Consider the following 23862-nt stretch of genomic DNA (forward strand, 5'->3'; position numbering starts at 1 on the left):
ACACAGCTAGGAGTGAGCCCATGCTGTGTGGGCACACACCTCCACTCTCCAGGCGCTGCTGCAGCCCACCAGCAAAACTCACAGATCTCCAGAGGAAGAGGTTGCTGTGGCCAGGTCAGTTTGCAGGACCACAAATTAAATTCTGGTAGTGTTTTTGGTAGAGAGTCTGTGCCTTGCTACCTAATAAAGAACACTTCTAGAGCTCTTTTGATTACCAAAAAAGCAAACTGGAACTGCTTTTGATTACCAAAACCACTCTAACAAGAAATGTTACTGCTACTACACCATTTAGATGCAGGATCTGACAAGAAACAGATTATTGCACAATAACTTAAGGTCATATGTGCCTCCTGTAATTACAAATTAACATTTTAATTAAGCACAAAACTCGTGTCCTATTTTTTCCTAAACCTGTTTAATTAAATACACCATGACAATGAAAAAGCTCTTCTGGTTTACTATTAAATCACTTAGAATTTTGTTAGACCAAAGCAGAGACTGGTGACAATTTCTCATTAGGAAGGACAATTTAGTTTCTCATGCTTTTCATAGAAAATTCAAAGCACATTAATTTCTGCTACAGTATAACTAGCGATGCTTTCACAATGCTTATCACTAGCAACACTTTACACTTTCAATGTACAGAAGCATCTTTTAGGTTTCCTTTCCTCCAGAAGCATCAGCAAAACAAGAGGAGCAAAGCACATTTTTTGTGTGTGATTTGCTTTGGCCACAGCTCTGCTGCATCAGCAAAATGTCACTAAAACAAGGCAAGAACAGCAACTGTTGGTCACATCCCTTTCTGCTGCACACGAGGCTCTGCTCACACTGCCCACATTGTACCTCCATAGTCAGGTAAGCAATCTGAGAGTATCTAAGACTCAACTCTTCTATTCATCTCTGGATTTCTCTGAAACAAATCAAGGTTGTTGCCTTAAAACTGTCAGGACAGATACCTGCACCACATGTTAGCCATCAGCCTTGCAAGGATCTCCTGGGCACTCTGAAACCTGTATTTCCTGAGCAGCTCCCTGATGCCATCTAGGCCCTCCCAAGTGCTCCTCTGCAACACCCAACGCTGTCACCTTTGGGATAGAATCTTTGTGAGCTCAGATCTCTATTCCCCAGGCCCACACTACAAAGATGAGAGAGTTATCCTGATGATCAAAGACATCCAACTCACCAGAAGTGTGTCTGACAACACCTTTTATATTTTATGATCAGACTGGAATACTAGGAGCTCTCAGATCTCTGAAAATAGTAAAACCAACGTGCAAATTCACCTAAGGAAACTACAAACAGTTTTTTATAATCAGACACGTCAGTGGTGGCAAACACAGCTCACAAACCACGTTAGAGACAGAAAAGCTTTCCCCTGCTCTTTGCTAAGGAGACAGGAGATCATAATACCATTACTGACCTCAACCTCTGACAATGTCAACAGAGAGCAGATGCTCTGTTACTGGCACAGCACTCTGCTCTTTGAGGCAACAGCAGCTTGACACAACATGCTTTAAATGACATCCACACTTGTCACATGGAAGTATGCAGGCTGTTATAGGCATTTGTCAGCTTACCTTGAAAAAATACCAAAATAGAGAAGCTGCTCCTAACTGAAAACCTCACATGCTTAATAATAGAGAAATAAAATAAAATTAAAGCCCCCCCAAAAAGAGACTTGAACTCACTTCATTGCATGTATGCTTCAAGTATTTTTCACTACAGGATAAATTAAATTATATAATTAAATCATCTGTGTGCATTGGGTCTCGGGTGAGGGGGAAAAAGACACTATATTTCAGCTGCTATGTTTATTTTTTCCTCCAAAGTCAGGACTAAATTCAGATATAATTCTAGAACGGCAGAATTATAGTCACAATCAGTATAACTAAAATAAGAACTTGGCAACATGTCTCTTCATGCCTTGTATGGCATTAAAGGTACCATCTGTGTGCTTAACAAATTGATAATAATGTCTTGTTACCAAATGCTGCATGCTCATGTATGTATTAAGGCTTCTACTCTGAAAATGCACTGAAGCATAAAAAGAGACATTAATTCTGAATTACCTGAACCAGTACAATTAACATTTTGGCCATGTGCTAATGTAAGTACCATTTATCCACAAAACAAACAGTCCACAGAGGGCAAAACAAAAACAAACAAGCAAACCCAGGTTACCATTACCAGAATTTTAGTTCTTTTTCTTTACTCATTCTGAAATTGCATCACTCCACTGTTGAAGGACCAGCATTCAAATGCCGGTGTAAATGTATTGGAAAACTGTAGAGTGCAATCCATCATGTGAAATTTCATGCAAGCCCTTTGCTCAAGTACTTCTGCCTGCTTTGGTGCAGTCCCTGCTGCTGTGTGATAATAAAGCTCTCAAACCCTCTCCCCTCCTGTGCTTCCAACAAAGGGAGGGAGATTCTGGTTGCAGAATCCTTCACAGAGGGGAAAAGCTGCCAATATTGTATGTATGTCGAATTTGGAAATGAAACTGTGGGCAAACATCTGGATCCAGCTGAAGAGCAGAAAGGAGAGCCCCATTCAGGCCATTTCAGCTCTTCATCACTGCTTAGTTTAGGAAATGACGTGAGGCTTATTGTTAAACTATTTCAATTAACTCACTTTGAAACATGAGGGTAGGGAAGAACCACAGTGACAGCTCTGGGAGACAGGAGAACAAGTTCCCTCCAGCAGGGAAGAGGAGACAAGATCTAATGATGAATCTGGTTTCTAATATAATTCAATACATTTTTAAAACGTCTTATAACATTTCTTATGTATAATTAAACTTGACTTCAAATCTGAACATCAGTCTTAGCAGGTTTCTGAAACCTCTCCATGAGTTTATACAAAAGACATTTATCCCACCTTTGCCAATGTTATTCTGCTTTTCCAGCTAAAGGTCATGTTAAATTTTAGAAGCATTTGGATTTCAGAAAAAGAAGTAAGGCCTTCCATAAGACAGGTCTTCTGAATATGCAATCATAAATGCTTTATGTAACACTTACATTTATAATATTCATAATGCAAATAAGTCCTAACCTTTTCAACAATTCTGAATGTTTTGGAAATATTTAGGGTTTTCCAAAATTTAATGGTTTTTTTTCTTTCTGTGCTTTCCTCCTCAGTCCCAGAAGAACAATTGAGTCAATATACGGTCATTTAGTTTGCCAAAATCAAAACAGGAAGCCAGGAATTTAATAAATAGTCGTCCTCACTGCTAATCAAAATCCTTCCACGTCCCTGGTTTCTCAGCTATGAAACTCCAGGTTGCATTCCAGAATCAACCATGTATGGAAGCTTCACTGGTACAATATCCATTTACTCTCCTGAAGGGCACCTCCCCTTCCTTGCTGTTCAGGTAACTTCACATCAACCGGTGAAGTCAGAAGAGTCACCTCACTGTCCCATAAATGCTTAATAGCACAAATGTGATATTTATACAAAGTAACCCAAATCTATGCAGGCACATCTGGGCCTTTTAAATTGAATTACAATGGTTAAAAAAGCCAACACCAACAAAGACTTAATTCAGACAAGAGGAAAATATTTTTGTACATAGACATCTCCTGAATAAACTCCTAGTTTATATGACTACAAATGGAATCAATCCAGGTCTTAACTTCAAAAGAAACAACCTCTTGTCATATCAAAGTAACAAAGTTTATGTAAGAACATAGTTACTTCCCACTACATGCCATGTTCCTGATTAATACTTCAATACTATCCATATTAAGATCTCTGCTGTGCCTTTCAACACTACTCATTAAAAACATTTTCATTTCAACAGCATCATGAACTGGGACATTGCCCAGGAACTGAACAAAACATCCAAGTTCATTAAAGACTTGACTTTCAAACCCAAGAATATTAAACACAGTTCTCACCAAGTATCCAGGCACAAATTTAGGTTTAATAAGAATGTTAGGTTGGAAGGAATACATTCAGCTTGCTCTGAATTCATTCACAAATAACTGTGTCAGCCTCATCTCTATCACCCCTATTTCCTTATCACCCATTTATAGGCTCTGTCCTCTGTTCTGCAAGGAAACCTAATGTGGATCATTTTTAATCATTTTTAGTGTCCCTGAGGCTCTGCACATGAGATTCCCTGGCTGGACAGGCAGTAGAGTTCTCCTGCTGGTCCTTCTTAGTCCCAACCTCCACTTTGCCACAATTGTCACTCTCCAAAGACACAAAAGGGCTCCCATTCTCACAGCTTTGTTGCATTAGCAAGTGAAGTGCTTTTTCAGCCAAACAATCGTTATTAGTTTCAAACTCAAGGAGTACCATAAGTTATATAAATATCAGTAATCAGGAAGAATTCAAATATCAAACAATAGTTAGGAAATGTCAGTGAGTAAAACAAAAACCGGGACCCCTAAAATGCATGTACATAAATCTACCTTTTGTGGCACAGCTCAACACCTGAAATCTACAATTACATTATTGTAAAATCCTAAAAGTCCAAAAGCAAATTCAACACTTTAATCAGAAAGCATTGACATCTTGAGTCTGGCAACATTCTTAATAAAAGACAGATAAAATGATATAACACTGTGCTCTCCCTCCACTGTCAATCAAGTATCCACATTTCAATATATTTCTATTCCCCCTTACCCTAACTGCAGGTTCAGGTACTGAAACCCACTGAAAACTTGCACATCATTGACACCTCAGCTGTTGAAAGGTGATGAACCATGTCCTTATCACAGCTGGAGAGTGGAAACCAGCTTGCAAATTGAAGACTATTCCACTAAGAAAGAAATTAATATCTCAAATATGCATTTACTAGTGACTTTTTAAATTCTCAATCACATATTTTAGAATAGACTACAACATAAAAGCACTTGCTCTATGAACTTCCAGTCATGAGCTCCCTTTTGCAAATTACTAAAACTCATGTTGAATTCAACATATTATTGCCCTAATTTCCTGCATGCAGTCACTGTCTAAAATATGAAAATAAATTATGAAAATAAATTATTATATCACAACACATTTTTGCCTAAGAATGTTCCATAAAGCAACTGAAGTAGCAAGCAAGCTCCATGACACTAGTGTCGATTAAAGGTGGTATTAAAAATCTAATTTTAGAAAAAAGACACAAAGAAAGAATCACAGAACACACATAAGCATCTTGACTTTGTATAACCCAGCCTTGAACAGATTTTGGCACCACAAAACAGACACCTGGCTATAGAAACATGATATTTCTTTACAAGCTATAGAGAAAATCTTGATATGGGCCAAAGTTCTGACCCAAACTAATATTTTAAAAGTGTTCTGGTCCAAAGAAAAAAGCTTTGAGAGTACAATTTCAGATAAATGAATTCTACATTTACCAGGGGGTTTAGTGCATATGACCTTAATACTAATTCCACACAAAGCATCCACTGAGGACTTGGCTATTTCCTTCCTCCTCTACACCCCAGACAAAACTGGATTCATGCACAGAATTTGAGTCCAAGCTCATTGTGCAAAACAAGGGATAAAGTGACATTATGGTAGCTGAGAATAACACTAAAAACTGCTGCCTTATTCTTCCAGAGGCAGTCAGCACACTTGCAACAGATAGCAAATGCTAATGAGACACACTAAACCTTCTACATTTTATGGAAGACAGGCAACAAAGCAGGACTTTGCTTCAGCATGAAATAGCCCTGTCTTTAATGATTTTTGAAGTATTTAGCAATGAAAGCTTTCAGCAGTGAAAGCAACCCAGAGCGTGCTTCTCCCAGCTGTTGTCTTCATCTGAAGATAAAAAAGAGAGGTACAGCTGAGTGATGAGCTAAATGAAAAGGCTTTTCTCACAAGTACACAAACTACTACAGACATCAGCCTTCAGCACAGAATAACTTTCTACTTCAAAAAAAAAGAGGATGAGTTGTACTATATAAAAATTACAGTATCAGCTTCAAAAGTTGCACTAACCTGCATTTTGGAGGCTGACAGAAAACAAAACACAGAATAGAAATATAAAAGTGCTATCAAACACACTAATTTATATGACTGGAAAATGGTGTATGACTTCCAGAACATATTTCCTCATTTTCTTCCACAGAATCATAGAATGGTTTGGGCTGGAAGGGGCCTTTAAGACCATCTAGTTCCAATCTGCCTACCACAGTTTCACAGTTTCTGGTCAAAATGAGGTGCCATCCTTAACAGTCCATCATGCTGTAAAGATTATTGATGGCTGTTTTGCAAAATGTTCATCTCAGCAAGCATCACCATCACTGCAGGCTGCCAGCACAAATACAGCAAGAATCTATGGTTCCCTTAGACCCCATTTGGCAGCTGAGCCCCATCTTCTTATCCCCACCAGAGGAGGACATGAGATGGTGCTGAAGGAGAACACCGCACTATCAGGCTCCAACTTGCTCACCCATCTCCAGCTGGAAGCCTGTGACCTGTACAGAACAGGAAAACCATGACCAGCTGCCCCCAACCTGCCCTGCAGGGAGCTCATTTTGGGGCCTTTCCCATAGAGACCCCCAAAACAGCAACTGAAATGTGTAAGCATCTTATCCTGCAGAGAAACTTCCTTTTAAACTGCATCATGCCAATATTATTTTGCCAAAGTCCTGCACCCTGACAGTGTGGGCAGAGCAAACAGACCCAGGGAGATTCCCTGACCCCTATCCTGCCCCCCAAGAAATGTGCATTTAGAAAAAAATAAATTTACAGGAAAAGCCACAAAGTTCAGCTGAGAGGATCTGTGACAGATACTCCTCACTGAGCCTGCTGACCTTACACCAGCAATGGAGCTGCTCATGAGATGGCTCCTTAGGAATCTGCACCACTTGGAGACAGATTCTCCTTTGGGAACTCGGGGAAGTTCTTATCAGTGATCCAAAAGCATCTAATGGAAAAAGAAATTCCTGTAACATAGCTTCATCTTTACTGTACTGATTACTACATACTTCAGCAGCAGCAGCTACAGAGAGCTCTTTTCAAGAGAGTAGAATAATCTCCCACTTAAAATTTGAGTTGCATTAAACAATTAAGGCAAAGGAAAGAATGCATGGAGGTGTGCACCAACTGCCAAAAAAATATGCCACAGCTTTAGCTCCTAGAGTTTGGAAGACTTTGAAGTTAGCAATTTTACAGAGGCATGCTCTCAGATGACTGCATCCCTTGCTTGTTATCCAGCTTCCCTGCTTTATTGCAAGGGAATAAATCTCAATCAGTTAACTGAAGGGCTCTGCATAACAGAAATTTCAGGAGAAATAAATTTGCAGTCCACCCCTTCTCAGCATCTAGGAGACCTGAAGGGTAACAGAACTGCTGGACAAGCCGGGAGAGTTAGGGTGGAATGGTCTGTATCCACTAAGAGGACAATGCCTCTTTTCATATCTTGGCTGGATATTTACTTACACCAATGCAGCACTGCAGACAGACGACATTTGGCCCAAAGGCCAGAAGAAGGCCCTGATAATGAAGGCTGCCCCCAGAAGAATTTCCATTCCTCCTTACTGAGGTGCTCCTACTAGCAAATGGAGCATCATCATAATGAAAAACATGCCTAAACATGACCCCAAACCTCTTCTGATGAATAATTATAAATATTTCATGAATTGCACCTCATAAAGAGACTTTAGTCAATCTCACTGGAAAACAGAAGTGTGATGTTGTTGTTGTCATCATCGTCACCTACAGGACTGGGGAAAAAAGAGCTTTATGAATCAGGGTTGTAATACTGTCCCTTTCCCGCCTTCAAGACTTCTACAAAGATTTTTATTTTTACGAAAGGAAGAGCGAGGAGAGCTTTCCAAACAAAACAAGCAAACACATTTTGGCACTGTGTAATTTCAATTGAACTGGTTTTCTGCTGTTTAAATATAATGTCCTATTTTCTCCTAGATACTTCCATGCTCTTGATTGACTAATTCATCATTCATCAGGTAACGAAGACAGGGTAACAGTTGATTATGTTGCTGGTCCCTACTGTGGACCAATTTCAGTCCCACCATGTTTTCCTCCTACTTCACCTGGAATCAGCAGCTTCTTTCACCGTCTTTCAACACCAAGAAGGTTATTGATTTTTTTTGTATGTACATGTTAACTCAGTAATCTGGTAACAGAAATTTGTTTTCAAGGAAACTATAAACCAGTCAATTAAGATACAAAATTAGACTAAAATCTTGGGACAAGAAAATAAAGCAAGAGATAGTTGTGTCCACCAGACATTTTGATTTGAGAAAATTGTTTGGATATTCTATAGTTTACTTTATCACTACTGGCTGCCTTCTTCACATAAAACACCAGAGAATGTGAATAAGTTTATGGTGGCATGATAACAGAATATGTTTCTATTTACTAACACATAAACTAGAAGGATATTTATAATACTGTGATACACTTTAATGAGAAATACTGCATGCAACAGTAAACTTAGCTACAGCGTTCTGAGCCAGCATTATGTGTAGGCAATATGTAATGTGTTATTGCCAATAATGCACATAAATTATGTTTAAATATCTGCAGATGAGCTGATTTACCTGAAGTCATTACTAGAATCTGTCCGACACGTGCTGGCTTTAACTTCTACCAAAGAAATGACTCAGAAGTGCTACAATGAAATGTTTGAATCAAAATGAGGAACTTGTGGCAGTGTAAGATCTAAAAGGCACAGCTGACACAGTCTTAAATGATGTTTTAAGTTCCACATGCATATTCTGTTTACTTGTGGTACAAAAGCAGATATATTATTATCACAGCTGCTACACTTCTTCAAAATGCACCTTTCTTACCAACCTTTCCATTATACAAGAAACACCACTACAATTCAGAATCTCAGCAGCACAGAACATGAAATGTTGGAGGCTAGTTGTAGTATCCAAAATGTAACAAATTGGAGGTGTAGCTGAGGGAGGAAAATGAGATTGGTATAGGGATCAAATTTGTTGTTGGCTTCTGTTTAACACCTGACAAAGAAAACTTTGACCTTCAAAGTTTATTTGCCAAAATAAGCATTACAATAAAGAGAGAAAACACTATTGAATACAGTTTTTACAAGGCATCTGCTAACAGAAAATATTCCATCAAAAAGAGTATCTGACCCTGAATAAATAGTATCTATCCAGTACACAATAAATGAGACAAGAAATGCTTCACAGGCAGGAAAAAAGCTCAACAACTGGTAATCCAGATCACTACTTGGTAAATACTGGGTCAGACTCAATCTGATGTAATACTCCAGTGTGACACAGCGTACACGACAACACCTCAGATCATCTTTCCAAGGAACCAAAAAATCATTGTGTCATGATGTTTTCTGATTCAAAATATTATTTCTGAACAATACCTTCACAGCAATCACTGCATTCTTAACTTTCACTTCCTGACAGAAAAGAAAAATATCTACTACAGTGATATAAAAGGATAAAATAGCTTGTTAAAGGAGAAATAGAAAGAGTAACAAAAAATTGCAGGTGAATTGGACACTGCTCCACATCAGAAGGTTTTTTAATAGGCAAGATGTTGGAATATTTGTCTCTGCTGAAGCATCTTTAGAATCAAAATTATAATAATTAAGCACAATGACCAGATTATGTTCTCTCAAACCACTTGAAGTATGGTGTGAATTATAAAGTGTGATGTGAACTGTCTCATCTAAAATCACTGAACACAAAGGCCTTACATATAGCTCAACATTCTTGAGCTGAGGATTACTGGTTCCAGTACTGAGCATTTATTTTGTTCCCTAGACATCCTCAACTGGCCACGATCAAGGGGTTGATCCCACAGGTTCAGTACAGCTGCCATAATTTGCTGTTCCTACACTAAGGAAAATCTTTATAAAGCAAGAGTTGCTTCTAGCATGCTGAAGTTAATTTTGGGGCACAGATAATTCTTGACATTTATCTTCCAAATAATTACGGTGCTGAAGTTATTGATAAAAATAACCTTCTATATCTTTTCAGAGGTGTGAAAGCTTTTCAAATTTACATAAAACCCATATATGCCAACTAGAAGTCTACAGCTCAGAACAAACACATTGCTCTGTTTTAGGCAAATATACACACACAGAGTACTGTAAAATAGAAAAAAACCTGAGTGCTTTGCTTGTCCCCTTTGGAAGATCTGTGTCTGCCCAAGCTGAAAAGGTCTCCAATCCCTATGCACAATTAGGACAGCAGAATACAGGCCAGATTTAGCCCTCCAAACAAAGAATTTCTAAGCATCTTTGATTTTTATTTTTTTCCTGCGATTTATCCAACAGCGAAGGTCACTGCAAACCACAGAGTGCACATTTTACTGCTTGTTACAGCTTATACAAAACCACAGCTAGCAACTCCAAGCTAAAATATGGGCTATTTTTCTTAACTCATGCAGAGCATGCCTGCATAGATATAGCACCAAATTATCAAGTAATCATTGCCTGTGGCAGCATCCAACTATTTCTGAAGTTGTGGGAAACCATTCACCAATTTTAACATCTTTCCAAGTGTTATTACTTTCATCATCAAAATACCACTGCTTATAAAAATCTTTTAGTATGGGAAGAAAAACTGGATTGGGAAAAGCTTTAGAATAAAATGTGCCAGAATCCAACTGTTTTGGTGGAGTGAAGATACACGCAACACATGGCTAACTTACAAATGAGGGAATCAATTCTCATAAATGTTTATCAACCTAACAGCTACTGACAGAGTAAATTCCATTATGAAGTCATGACATTTATAAAAACTAACCCACTCTGATTTCTGCCTCTGGTTTTTGTATAAATTTGCGGTAACATGTACTTATTTATAGGCTTTCAAAGATGAGTGAATTCTTCAATCAATTTCTGGGAACCACAGCCTTTTTTCTCCAGCCTTTAGCCCTAGGAAAGTGTTCACTACATGCAAGAATATGTGTCCATGATGGAGTTAATACTACATGTGGGAACACACTAAGTTAGATAAGCTGCCTCAGGTTTGAAAACTGGTACAGTATTTAAATTACAAAGCTAGGTATTTCAAAAGGCAGGTTCTGTGTATGATAGCTACACTCCAGGCTTGGCTTAAAAAAAAAACATCTACAATCCCTTGAGACTCCACATCCTACTCAGAGTTATAACAATTCTAACATTAATTAATTACAATCTGAAAGCTAAAAACTTCTCTGCTCCCTGGGAGTCAAGTATTTTCATGTGATCATAAGACCACAGCAGTTTATCACTCATTAGCTAAGTCATTATATTTTTAGTGTTCATGGTTAACACCTCTCATCTGCAAGTAAAATGCATTCACTTAAAATATGAGCAGCCATGGAAAAGTGGCATTAAGATGATTCACCCTGCAACTGGGGTTGTCTCAGAGCACCACCTAGTCATTTCTAATCAAGTCAATACATGAAGAGAAATAAATATAAATCGGTCTTTGCATAAGGACACAATTTTAGGATAAAAAGATCAGTTTTGTCTTCTAGATAAAATGATAATAAGCCATTTTAGCTTCCCTTTCTAAGTCAAGATAAAGGCTTCTAATTGCCCCTTTTTAATTTTCAGAGAAATAAATATTCCACCACAAACTTAAATATGTTGAGCAACATTCATACCCAAGGATTCAACTTGAAGGATTTTCTTTCATTCCAGTAGGGCTTTAATATGCACTGTGTATGACTGAAGTCACAGCAAGTAAAAGCAAGGCAGTATTTGGAGTTTTGTAACTCTTTTCTAAAACACACAGTCAGAGCTTGATAGGAAAATTCCTGAACTGTCTCTGTGAACAGTAAACCATGGACTTGAAACTCACAGAATTTATTTCTCATGGTTACTCCTTCAAAGTTTTAGAGGGATAAGATAGGATGTGCTGTTATACCCTAAGATTTCCCTCTCTTCAGGCACTGCAAAGGAGTTCCAAGCTGTGCAGTGCAGGACCAGCTGATGTTCCAGGGTCCCCCTGCTCAGCACTGACCCTGCACTGGAGTGTCTGGCACTCTGAATGCTGCCTGTCAGCTGAGGAAATGCCTCCTGCAGACAAATGCGAGCCCATCAATCTGCCCTTGCCCAAGAAACCAAAGCATCTCTATTATGAGTGACCTCTCTAATAGGTTAGCAAGGAGCAGGCATCAGCACCCTGCTCTGTAATTACAGAGACTCTAAGTGTGCACAATGACATGGAGAGACACCCAAATCCTTTAAGTTCATTGATAGCTGATGAGGTTACCTTTCAGTTCATATCACTCAAGATCTAGTTCGCAGAACAGATAAACTTCCCACTATTTATCAAGGTTAAAAAGCATATTATTATGTGAAAACATCAACTTAGGGCCTTTACTACCAGATTTCTTCCTGCAAGAAATGAGAAAAAGAGGCAGAAGGAAATGAATAAACAACTCAGTGGAAAACAGCCTTAGTACCTGGACCTCTGGCACCTTAATTTGTCCTTCACACTTGCCAGGGACTTACTCTGAGATTACTGGTTAATAATAGCCATACATTCCAAACACAAACTCTTCAAAATTTCACATGGGAAACAAGAGTCTGATACAAAATACTTTTGTGTTTTGTGGGATAAAATGAATATGCTCACTTGCATTTTAATAGTCTGAAGATTTAAGTAAGATTTCTGTGGGTTTATGCTTTTTCTTCCCCATTCTGCAAAAATGTTGTTTACACAGCTGGTTGAAAAATTCATAATCTCTTCTAAAGAATAAATCCTCTTCACATGACAAATATCCATCTCCAAAAAAAAAAAAATTCAAAGACTGAATTAACTACATGCAAACTTTGTTCTCTACTAGAAGTGAAATTTTTGACTAAGAACATGAGAAGTTTTGTACTTCTGTTAAAGCAAATTCAGTGCTGTTTCATCCTTTCATGGTTGTGAAATACAACAGTGAAGTATTTCATGGCTTTAGTAGTATTCTACAAAGCAAAATATCAAATAATATAACATGACTATTTAGTTGCCATCCCTGGAAGTGTTTAAAGACAGGCAGGATGGGGCTCTGAGCAACCTGATCTACTGCAAGGGACATTGGGACATCTTTAATGTCCCTTCCAACCTAAGCCAAGATTGTGATTCTATCTTTTTATTGCTAACTGATGAAATGCAGAACTCAAACATTTCTGAAGGCAGAATCCTTCAATTCAAAAACATCTTCAATTGTACCATTCCCACCAGCTGGACAGCTCCCATCATTTTGAACACTCAAATTATCACCCTTTCTTTTGTCATGTGCAATTTCTGCTGAATGGGGTGTGTGCCTTGGCTTCATTGACAGATCACCTGTTCAAGGAATTACTGAACTTCCCAATTGAATACTGAGGGATGCTTTTGCCACCAATATAGCAAATAGAGATTTAACATTAGCATTTCCAGATACACATGAGACTCTGCCTGGAAGCTTACTGTATCTTCTGAGACATCTAACATTAACTCCCCCAAATTTCCTGTCCTACTGCTGTTTACCTAAATGTCACTGCTTCTGCTGTATCACTATGGGAACAGTGGCTGTTCCTTCTGTTCCCATATTGCCACTACCAATCACTTTTTCTTCGCCAAAATTTGCTGCCAAAACACTCTACGTACTCAAATTTAAAATATAGCCTCTAACAACAAAATTCTCCAGAAGCACTCACCAGAACGTCAGCCAAACCATTTCCAGATAAAGACAAAGGAACTGTTTTAAGAGAATTCCCTAGATATCATTCCACTGTCTATACAAACACCATTTACCATATCTGGGTCTTTCACAGCCTCAAATTTACTTTTCCTTTTGACAACCTTTTAAAGCAGAAAGCTATTTTATAGGCAGGAAACAATAATTCTAAAAAGATAAATATCCTGTCCAAGAACATCAAGAAGTTCAGGGCTCATCCCTGAAGTTCCGGGCTAAAGTCTTACCTATGTTCTCTTACCCTTTTCCCTTATAGGGCCACACTAGTTGACTTTCTTAGCCCACACAGACCAGTGCTCCTTTTAAAGAAAGCAACCAGTTCTGTAAGCATGAAAATTAATAAAGCCTGATCCCTTCAGCCTGCCATTGATTGAGTTTGGGATGACAAGTGGTTTGCATGTGGGGGAAAGAGGAAACACAAAGTTCCTCTCCCTGCTCTCAAATATATAAAAATAACTTGGAAATGTTTGTTTCTGCTTTATTTGGTTGAAATCAGATGCTCTCAGGAGCTGAAGCTAAATCAGCAGCCCATGTATTTTTCATCCACACTGATACACACTCTGAGCCATGCAGTGCTCAGGGAAAACAGAGATGTGGGAAGCAGTCCCACAACAGGAGACCAAGTCCTTGACTAAAAAGTCACAAGTCTAACCCATGCTGACAGGCCAGGTCTGGGCTCAATCTGCATTAACTGGGGGTGTTAACACTGCAAAGCCTCCAGCAAGTTTGAGTTCAGGGTAAGGTCCTCTTATGGCATTAGGAATGCAGATGGCACACGTGCCTGCCTTAAGGTGGGCTTGCACCAACACCCCTGTGACCACACAGACACACAGCAGAACAACATGGTTTAGTGACCTCCACTTCAATGAGGTTTAATTATACTAAAGAAAAAGTGTAAAACATTTTAAGTACCATTCAGCTTGGTACTAGAACAGAAAGAAGCTTTCTGGCCCACACTGTGCCTGAGAATGAGAGCAGCTCAGCCACCTCAACAGCACCAACAGAGCCAGTCACAGACTTTGCACCTGGGACTATTCATCTCTAGCTTTGTAACATGGAAGCGTCATTTAATACCATGAGATTTATAGGTATAGTTCAGTTAAACATTGTTACTTTTTATCACTGAATATTTCATTTTTCTGAAGTCAGTCACATCAAGAGATTTTGAGATGTTATTTTAATAAACATACAAGAGGTACATAATTTTGTGGGTTGCTTTCTTTCAGATTTTTCCTTTTCTATAGCAAGAAATACAATATGATATAAAGTTACTTAACTCAGAACTATTAAGTATTCTTGTGATGAAGATAAGCATATAATCATTTAAATATCATTTATTATGAATAACACTAATGCCACACAACATTGGTATGTGTTTTAAAGGATTCTGGATGAATACATTAAAAAAAAATCAGTAATGGCATCATAATAAACCCAACAGAGTGAAAACTGCACTAACAAAATGTCTGATAAACATAATAGAGCTTTGGGGTATTTGCTACCCAGTTCCTTGGAAGGACTGCATTTGTCTGATTAGCTGAGCTGCACAAGATGCCGTCTTGCTGGAGGCTGCTGCACTCTGCAGCCACCGTCAGCAACCCAGAAAAGTATAATTATTAAACTACTGAACCTTATTAACAAACACTTCTCATGCTCATATTCTTACCCTGTAAAGAGATTTCCTTTATGCTGAACAAATGTAAGCAGCTCTCTGAGCTCCTTTGTGCCACTGGATCTCCCACAAGATTTTACTGAAATGCTGCCTGGTAGCTCAGCACAACATACAAAACCTGTCAGGTGTGATTAAATCCAACATATCACCTGGCTTGTATCACAAGGGAAAAGGACAACTAAAATAACAGGGCAAATGAATCTTCAGGCTGAACTATTTCCCTCAAAATAATATTTGATGTATCTTAAGTACTGGGAAATTTGCAACAAAATAAAACTGAAGACCAAAATAAAAATTCTGAGCTTCTGCAGTTCTGAGCTTCTGCAGGTTCTTTATCTACTTTGGTCCCTTCACCTTTACCAACCCTCACAAACCATGGCTTGTATTATCTGCTTTACCACAGACAAATAGCAAGATTCAGGTCCTTAAGAACAGTATCACTCAAAGGTAGAATTCTACAAGACTGCAAGTTGGTAACAGCTCTCTACCCCCTTGAATAATGATCAGGGTGAAAAAAAATCGTAACAGCAACAGACTTAGACACTGCCCAAACTTCTAGCCATGCATCTCAACAAAAAAATATACTGGCACAATACCTTTTAAGAAGGGTGGGAAATCTTGATTCATGGCTAAACAAATCCATGCAACTCAATCTATCATTTCAAAGTTTAATTAATCCCTAAAAACATTGAAAAGTCAAAATATGCATCATGATCAGCCACACTGACTTATTGAAAAATCACAGAATTATGAGCATACAAATCTTTATCTAAAGTTTGCTTCAAATGCTGAAGTCAAGCACCTACATTTCTGAGAAATACCACACTGTGTGTGGATCAAAGGATCCTTCAAAAAACAAAAGGAGCTCTAAAAGCTCTTTTCTTCATAAAAATAACCATGAAAAGAATCACAAACAATTCTAAGTGGCTAATTGGTTTTACCAAGTGAATTTTATACAAGCAGAAACAACACTCAGTCTCAATCTCTTCTGAAGCAGGCAGTGGGGAGGAAACACAATGATATTCAATTTGCAATTCATTAAATGAAAATGCTATCACAAATGATCACACAATGTCCAAAACAAAAAAAAATCACTTCCATCCTAATTAATATTCTCCCAGTATCACTATATATCCATTTAACCTTTCTTTATGGCTCTATTCTTACAGATGGCCCTGCAAAAGAAAGGTTCTGGTGCATGACAGAAGGATAAACAAATCTGAGTTCTTGCAAAATGAATAGTAAACCAAATCACACATTCAATTAACCATGACCAAAAACAGTTTGTCATTAAAGCTCACCAGATTAGAAACTGCATTTCAGTTGATTTAACAGCTACATGAATCTTTTGAAATAGTCAGGGACCAGTTTTCTAATAGCACACAGAATTATTCCAGTTCTGCTCAAATTAAGCAAGCTATCCTTGACCAGCACTTGCAAAAACCATGGATCCCAACTCTGGTATTCCAAGACACAGCACTCACACACAAACCATGCTGAAAACAAGCACAGTTCTCAAAGCCTAAGATACATCTGATCTGAACATCTTTTTGAAAGAAAGTAAACACCCATAATCTGCATAACCTAGAGTTTTAAAACAGGGTTTATAGAAAAAATCCAAGTAATATTTATGGCAATCTGCATTTGGTTTGGCATTAATTCATGGAACATGGAAAACTTCTCAGTACTATGGTGTTCTGGTTTTGAGTAAAACTTCCAGAAACAACTTTCAGGGTTTCCTTTAGCACAGCAGCTACTGTCAAGGAACAAAACCATAAATAATGTTTTGTTAGGTTTACATATTCAGTAAACAAGAAATTCACATGCTTTACATAAAGTCAGTAAATTAGTTTTATCGACGGGGATTTTCATGGGTTTTTCAGAGTATTTCAAAATCCACTTTTACTCTACTCCAACAGTTTGCATATAAAGTACAAACTTCTCCCACTCATCTAAAATGCTCAATTTATATTTCAATTACAGCTATTTTGATACCAAATCTAACTACTTTCCCCACTGGCCACTCAACTGGTACAGTAACTAATAGGATTGTTCTGTGTTGTTAAATTAACAGGTTTACTTTTATTACAATCAGTCTATACTTAAATATTTCACTGGCATATCTTCATCAAGCAGGGAGTAAAGGAAAAAGAGAGTGGGGAATCACTGCTCTCCACATAAAGAAACCCAAAAAAACCAGTTTTGTCTACCAGTGCAGCACTGTTCTGTGTGGGGACTGACTTTAGGCTATAATAAATAGCAGAAGAGCCCTTGCTGGTGTGTGCTCTCTCCCCAGGCAGCTTGCCAGCAGTGCACTACCAGCAAACCTCTTTAAGGAGAGACAAGCCCTTGGCAGGAATTCCCCACAGGAACAAGCTTGCAACTTTGAACACGGAAAAAACATTTCCTTTCAAATGGGAGTGATTAAGTACATCTTTTTGTAAGATCTTCTGGTCTGGACAACTGAGAAGCTTCTCTCTTGCATATAAAAAAAATTTTGTCATGTCATTACCTGAAATCTGTAACACCAAACTGCAGATCTTCACATACCCTTCAGTTCCAAACAGACATTTTAGGATCAGCTACCTCAGCGCAGATTAAGTTTTACTGAGACACACAAAATAAACTGAAGAGGAACAAGGACTTGACTGTGTTATTCCCACACCTCTACAAACCCAAATGACCTTTCTGCCAGTTGGAAATTGCCAGTCATCCTGGTCACAGCTTTCCTCTGGGAATGTCGCTCTTCCTACACCAGAGTGAAATAAAATTTCTGTTTCATTCACAGCTAGAGATGGACTTGACACGTGCAATTACATTCACCAGAACAATTCAAGAGCTGTGTTACATTACTGGGGCAGTGCAGCACAGACAGTGCCCAGAACTTACTGCAGGACAAAGTGGGAATAAAACACTAACTCAGAATTTTCATCTGTTTTGCAGAGGTGTGCATGGCAACACAAAGGAAGAAAAAATCCTAAATTCAAAATTTGCATTGAAAAATCAAAATAATCTATAATAATTAGTTAATGCATATTACTGAAGTTTTGGGCTAACTGTAATTTTAAACAAAGAATTGAAATTGAAATAGGAGATAGGGGTGAGTACTAAATTACAATACTTTTTATAATCCCCTTGCAGAAATGTCATCTCTTGAGAAATTCTTGCAAATGTGCAAAGGTTACTGATGCACTCTCTCTCACCTAATAACCATGAAATAACTTTATTATTAATTTTCAGAGAGAAGGCATGTTGTTCTTGTAGTTAAATAGTTATTTCATGGGTTTTTGAACAAGAAAATACACGTCAGGGTATCAATGTACATGAAAAACAGCAAAAAAAAAAAAAATTATCAGAATTATCCCTCAGAGCATTTGCATATAGGCAAAAAAACTGACCCAAGTCTCCTATTTTAATTTTAATGAGTGGGATTTCTTTTTTTTCATAAATGACTTTCTCACAGGCCCCTCCTATCCATACACAGACATGTAAATCCATTTCACTGACTTGAATCAATGCACAATGTAAAATTCCTGTGGTGTATCAGTTACAATTAGATTCTATATTTTTGAATCTTTTTAAGATAAACTCACTGATATTTTCTCTCACAAATTAATCTGATATCTTTAGTATATCTTGGTAATATCTTAGTATATCTCGGGTAGCTTGGCTAAGTACACATAAGTCATTCTAAGGTCTCCACCATGTTTTCCCAAGCAAAGTGAAGTATTTTCAGTAGAGTCCAGATTATCTTGCATCTTTCCTCAAAAGTTTACTTGGGTGACTTTCATGCCAGCTAACAGGGACATTAGGAGAGTGCATTTGCTAAGAATCCAAAGATAGAAAAATATCAGAAACACAGTATCAAAAAGTTATTTAGATTGGAAGATTTCTCTAAGTGAGTGGAAAGAGAGCCAGGCCTTAAAGATCCTTGAGCTGAAAAAGTAAACATGGCAAAGACAGTAGATAAACACAGAAATCCTTCTAAGATACAACACTGAGCACTTAGCAATTAAACAAAAAATCTTTAGAATTATTTACTAAATGAGATTAAAATTTACAGAATTCTACAACTATATTTTCAGATAATCTCCTTATAAAGGACAACTGGGTGCCAGGTAAAAACCAACAACCTTTTCAATGGATGGATTAATTAGTCATGTGGCCCCAGAACTGAATGAGTCATCGAGTTGCTAATGAGATAAGGACAGGAAGCTTGACACCTCTAAGTCAAGAGTTCAACCGGTTCTCCTCAGAGCACTCTCCTGCTGTGCCCTAGATTGAAGGCACAACACTGGCTTTCCTCCTGCTGAAGGGACTCAAAGAGCCCCATAAAGCTCCTTACAGAGGAAATCTTGGCCTGAAAGTAGGACACAAACATTGCCTTTCTCTAGCAGTGTCCCCCACTAAGGCTCTCCCAGCCCTTGGGATAAAGAGGAGGCATCCAGGACCATCAGCACTGCCCTGCTCTGCAAGCACAGCCTGAGACACATGGCCTCACTCAGAGGCTTCCCCACAAACAGCAGCACTCAGACAAGGCTGAAAAATCCTGTTATCAGGGGTACAGAGACTTGTCATTAACATTAGGGGCCCTTTGTGCACTACAGGCAAGGTCTTTACTCAGGGACTTTGCCAGTTTGCTGTCATTGACACAGCTGGGTCTCCCACCCCTGACTGCTGCCAATTTCTTCTCAAGCAGAACAGTGTCACCACACAAACCCTGGGGGTCTAGGCACGAGAGATGCAGTGCTACCAAAAATTCAACTCAAACTTCAGGGGTGTCATTTCCAGCCACTCTGGATGGATGGATGCCTTCTTACTCTTCATATTTACTTATTAAAAGGAAGGAAAGAAAAAGAATAACCAACAATATCTTGACCAGGGCCAAAATCCATTGTATAGTGCTGGTCTGCCTGCACATGATAAAGAAAGAAGCCCAGTGCAAGTTGGGCAATGGGAAAGGCAGCAGGAGGCAAAGCACAGAACAGAACATGGGACAGCAGGATAACACCAGGAAGACAAATTGAGGTGGGAGAAGGAGATAGAGAAAAGCATGCTGCACAAGAGGACAAACAGAAGAGAAAACACAGAGGGAAGCCAGAGGGTAGAGGCAAAAGATAACAAGAAAGAAATGAGTGGGAAGTCAAAGACGAAAGACAAGAAGGGAATAACATAGCACAGATGAGGAGTAAAGGAAAAGACAGAAACAGAAATTAAAAAAAAAAATATATATATATATGTATATACAGGAAGCCCTTTCTGCTAGAAACTGCTTCTTATCAAACTCAGACAAGAAGCACTTCCAAAAAGAAGAGCTCAATTAAGCATGGAAAGTTCAGATCACCTGAAACTTCTGAAAGCAGATGAAAGAAACTACCTTAAATTATGAAGCAGGATTTCATCCCAAAGTACATTGCCCCTGCTCTGCTCTAACAGAAAACTTCTCAGTTCCATAATACTTTGACCCATCTACTTGGAGAAGAACAGGGCCCACTTCTATCAGTACATTCAGTGATTAGAGACTAATTATTGATGAAATAGAATTCAGGCTTAAGTTCATCAGTCTGTGCTGCACTGCATGCAACACACACAGCCATGAGAGAACTACTCCAGTTAAAAGGCAGAAAAGAGGATCCCTTCCTCCTGCCTCTCCTGGCACACATCAAAGACACATCAAGGTGTTTTAGACAAAGGATGACGAAAATTTTCCCTTAGAACACAGGGCTGTAACCCTTGGCAAGTGGTCAAGCACAGCCCAGTCTGAATTTGATTCTGCACTTCTGCTTTGTTTGAATGCATTGTTTTGTATCACTCACTACTCACACCTCTGGCCTGACAGAGGGTAAGTAGGACCATGAGTCCCCTGAGCAAGGAGGTAACTGTAGTGCGCCCTTTATCCCAGAGACAGGCAAAAAGCCCAAACACAAACCAGAATTTGTGCATTCAGAGCACAAAAAGACATTAAAAAAAAAAACAAAACTAATAATGAAAGGTACTCGTATTCTTACATCACTGCTTACCATTACCATCTGCTTAATTCAGTCATCAATATACTGAAAAAACCTTTTCTTGCTTCCCTAAATTATCATAAATATCTCATAGCATGCTGCTGGCTCTGTCACAAAAACATCAGTAATCACAGCTTGCAAATCAAAGGCAAGTGACCAACACAGAAACACACAGTGGAATCATCCCTGCACCATCAGTTTTCTATAAATAGTCTACTGTTCCAAAAAGAAGGGTTTGGAACCCTCTCACAGACCTTTATCTTAAGATATTTAGGATTAAAGATAGATTCATTTCCAAGAATAAATGATACCCAAGATACAGCCTATTTTCAAAAAATACATAAGTATGCATTTGATTCACTACTTGTCTTAAGACACATATACCTGTTTCTTACAATGTTTGTTATATATTTGGTTATAAAATTCATGTTTCCATTACTACTGCAACATATAAGTGACTCTGTGTTGGAGGCCTCAATGAGAAAGGGAGAACGTGGCTCACACAACCAGTTTGGGTGGTTGATACAGGGTCAGTGTTTCACTGGCTCAGCCACAGGCAAAGACAGACCCAGAAACCCTCTCAGGATTCCTTTACAAGTCTTGGAAACTCCATGATACAGGCTCTGCCTTCTACCTGCCACCCCAGAGAGGTGGGAGCACCTGCTCTGCACATACATCCTTGCACTGAGGTCACCACTGCAAACTTTCCAAGTCATAAAGGATGAACACTTGGCCTGATCAAATTCTCACATATTTACCTTCTCATGAGCCCAACCAGAAATGAACAAGTTTACATTTCTAGTTCCCATTTACCAGTGTTCCATTGGTTTTTCCTGAGGCTGATTACAAATTTTGTCTATTTCGTATTCATAGAAAACCCTCACTTGTATAAACACTTCATTTTTCTGTTTACAAATTAAAAAAAAAAAAGCCAGTTCAGCTAGCTGATGGAAATCAATTCATCTATTCAATTCAATGTAGCAGCATTGAGAGAACCAAGCTAGATATAATATCCATATGCAAACTAAAATTTATGAAGATGAACTTGAATTAAAGCCAAAGGGGCGGCTCCTAGCAAGACCAAGGGAGCCAAAATCCTGCCAAAGGTTCAATGATGATTAATATTTGGTCTGTTCACAAACCAGAGGAAAGGTCTGAACATTATCAACAGAATAATCCCTACTCCCAGTGTAAGACATTCCTCTCTCCAGCACTTATTGACACAAGTACCTTAAGCAGCAGGAAACACAGGATCCAGCAGGTTCTCCCGTATTCCCTCACAGTGCACTGGAATCCACACTAACCAAGGAAAACTGTCAGTGAAATTCCAGAGGAGGGGCATGGACCCAGACCACTGGGTAACATATTTCATGGTAGAGAACCCCAGTCATAGGAAAAGCCAATGCTGCTCATTCCAGAACTACTTATTTTATTAGATTGAACACACAGGATATGTCTGTATGCTCCCTTATTCAGTTTAAATCTGTCCCAGCAGCTCAAAGTACACAGCCAGTATAAATTCTGCTCTTTGAGCAAACTTAGTGGAATGACTCAACTACAGGATAAACAGGATGCAAATTTAAATGAGAATTTGAGATCACTTAATGGCCAACTAAACTTTACATACATATAATTGGAGGAGTTCAAGAGCCCTTCTACTTAAAATAGATAAGGTTTAAGTATCTCTTACTAAAAGAAAAAAAAAAAGACACCAATTATTATTCCTTAGACTAGCCTGGCCATATCAAATAAAAAAAGAGAAATCAGCAGGGATGAAAATGTCCATTGTCTTTCTAAATATTAGCACATTGTAGAATTGAAATTGGCTCAGAAACACCAGACAGTAACCTAACAAAACTAATGCTAGAAACATTTTTCAAAATTATTAGCCCCTGACACAAGTAACTGCTTTACCCTTTTCATGTAATGTTTTCTGAAATTAGTTATTAGCAGATCTCGGGGTGGACTGACAGCTATGGAAATTTGTGCCCTGAATTTCTCAGGGGAAAAAAAAAGAAAATCTGTTGGTTGGCTGGATACACAGCTGCATAACTCTTCCTTTACACTGACCTGAATTATTCTGCCTTTCATCAGCAATTTTTATTGTCCATATTTACTTAATTGCAATTAAAAAGTCATCTGCACAAAATAATTACTTTTAGAAAAATAAACATACACACCACAAATTACACAAACAAGTTCATAAAATAGAAGACCTCATATCAACCCCTATTTTCCAGGTAAGTTAATACAAAATTATATCTACTTCTTGGTACCCACTTCTTTATTTCATGAACTTCCTTTCCCATACAAAGAGTCACATGCAGATTATAAGTGCACAAGACCACTCTACTATTTCAAGATGGAGTTTAATATAAACAATAAAATTGTTGCAATGTAATTCAATATTACCCTTGAGTGACAGCCTTTGAAAGTTTTACAGAATTTTAAAAAATTAATTTCCATTTTATCTTTTTAAGTACAACCCTAGTATACTATTTTCAAACAAAGAAATACATCTCTGCACACCACTTACTGCAACACCATCCCTTTTTTGAA

The 23862-nt window shown here is 38.3% G+C and overlaps 1 protein-coding gene across 18 annotated transcripts in view; it reads right to left on the reverse strand.

The window, feature by feature from the left end:
- Positions 1–23862, reverse strand: part of CACNA1D (calcium voltage-gated channel subunit alpha1 D) — a 168259-nt gene that overhangs the window by 138651 nt on the left and 5746 nt on the right. The gene's annotated exons all lie outside the window — the stretch shown is intronic.

This window comes from Zonotrichia leucophrys, chromosome 12, assembly GCF_028769735.1.
Source record: "Zonotrichia leucophrys gambelii isolate GWCS_2022_RI chromosome 12, RI_Zleu_2.0, whole genome shotgun sequence".
NCBI classification, from domain to species: Eukaryota; Metazoa; Chordata; class Aves; order Passeriformes; family Passerellidae; genus Zonotrichia; species Zonotrichia leucophrys.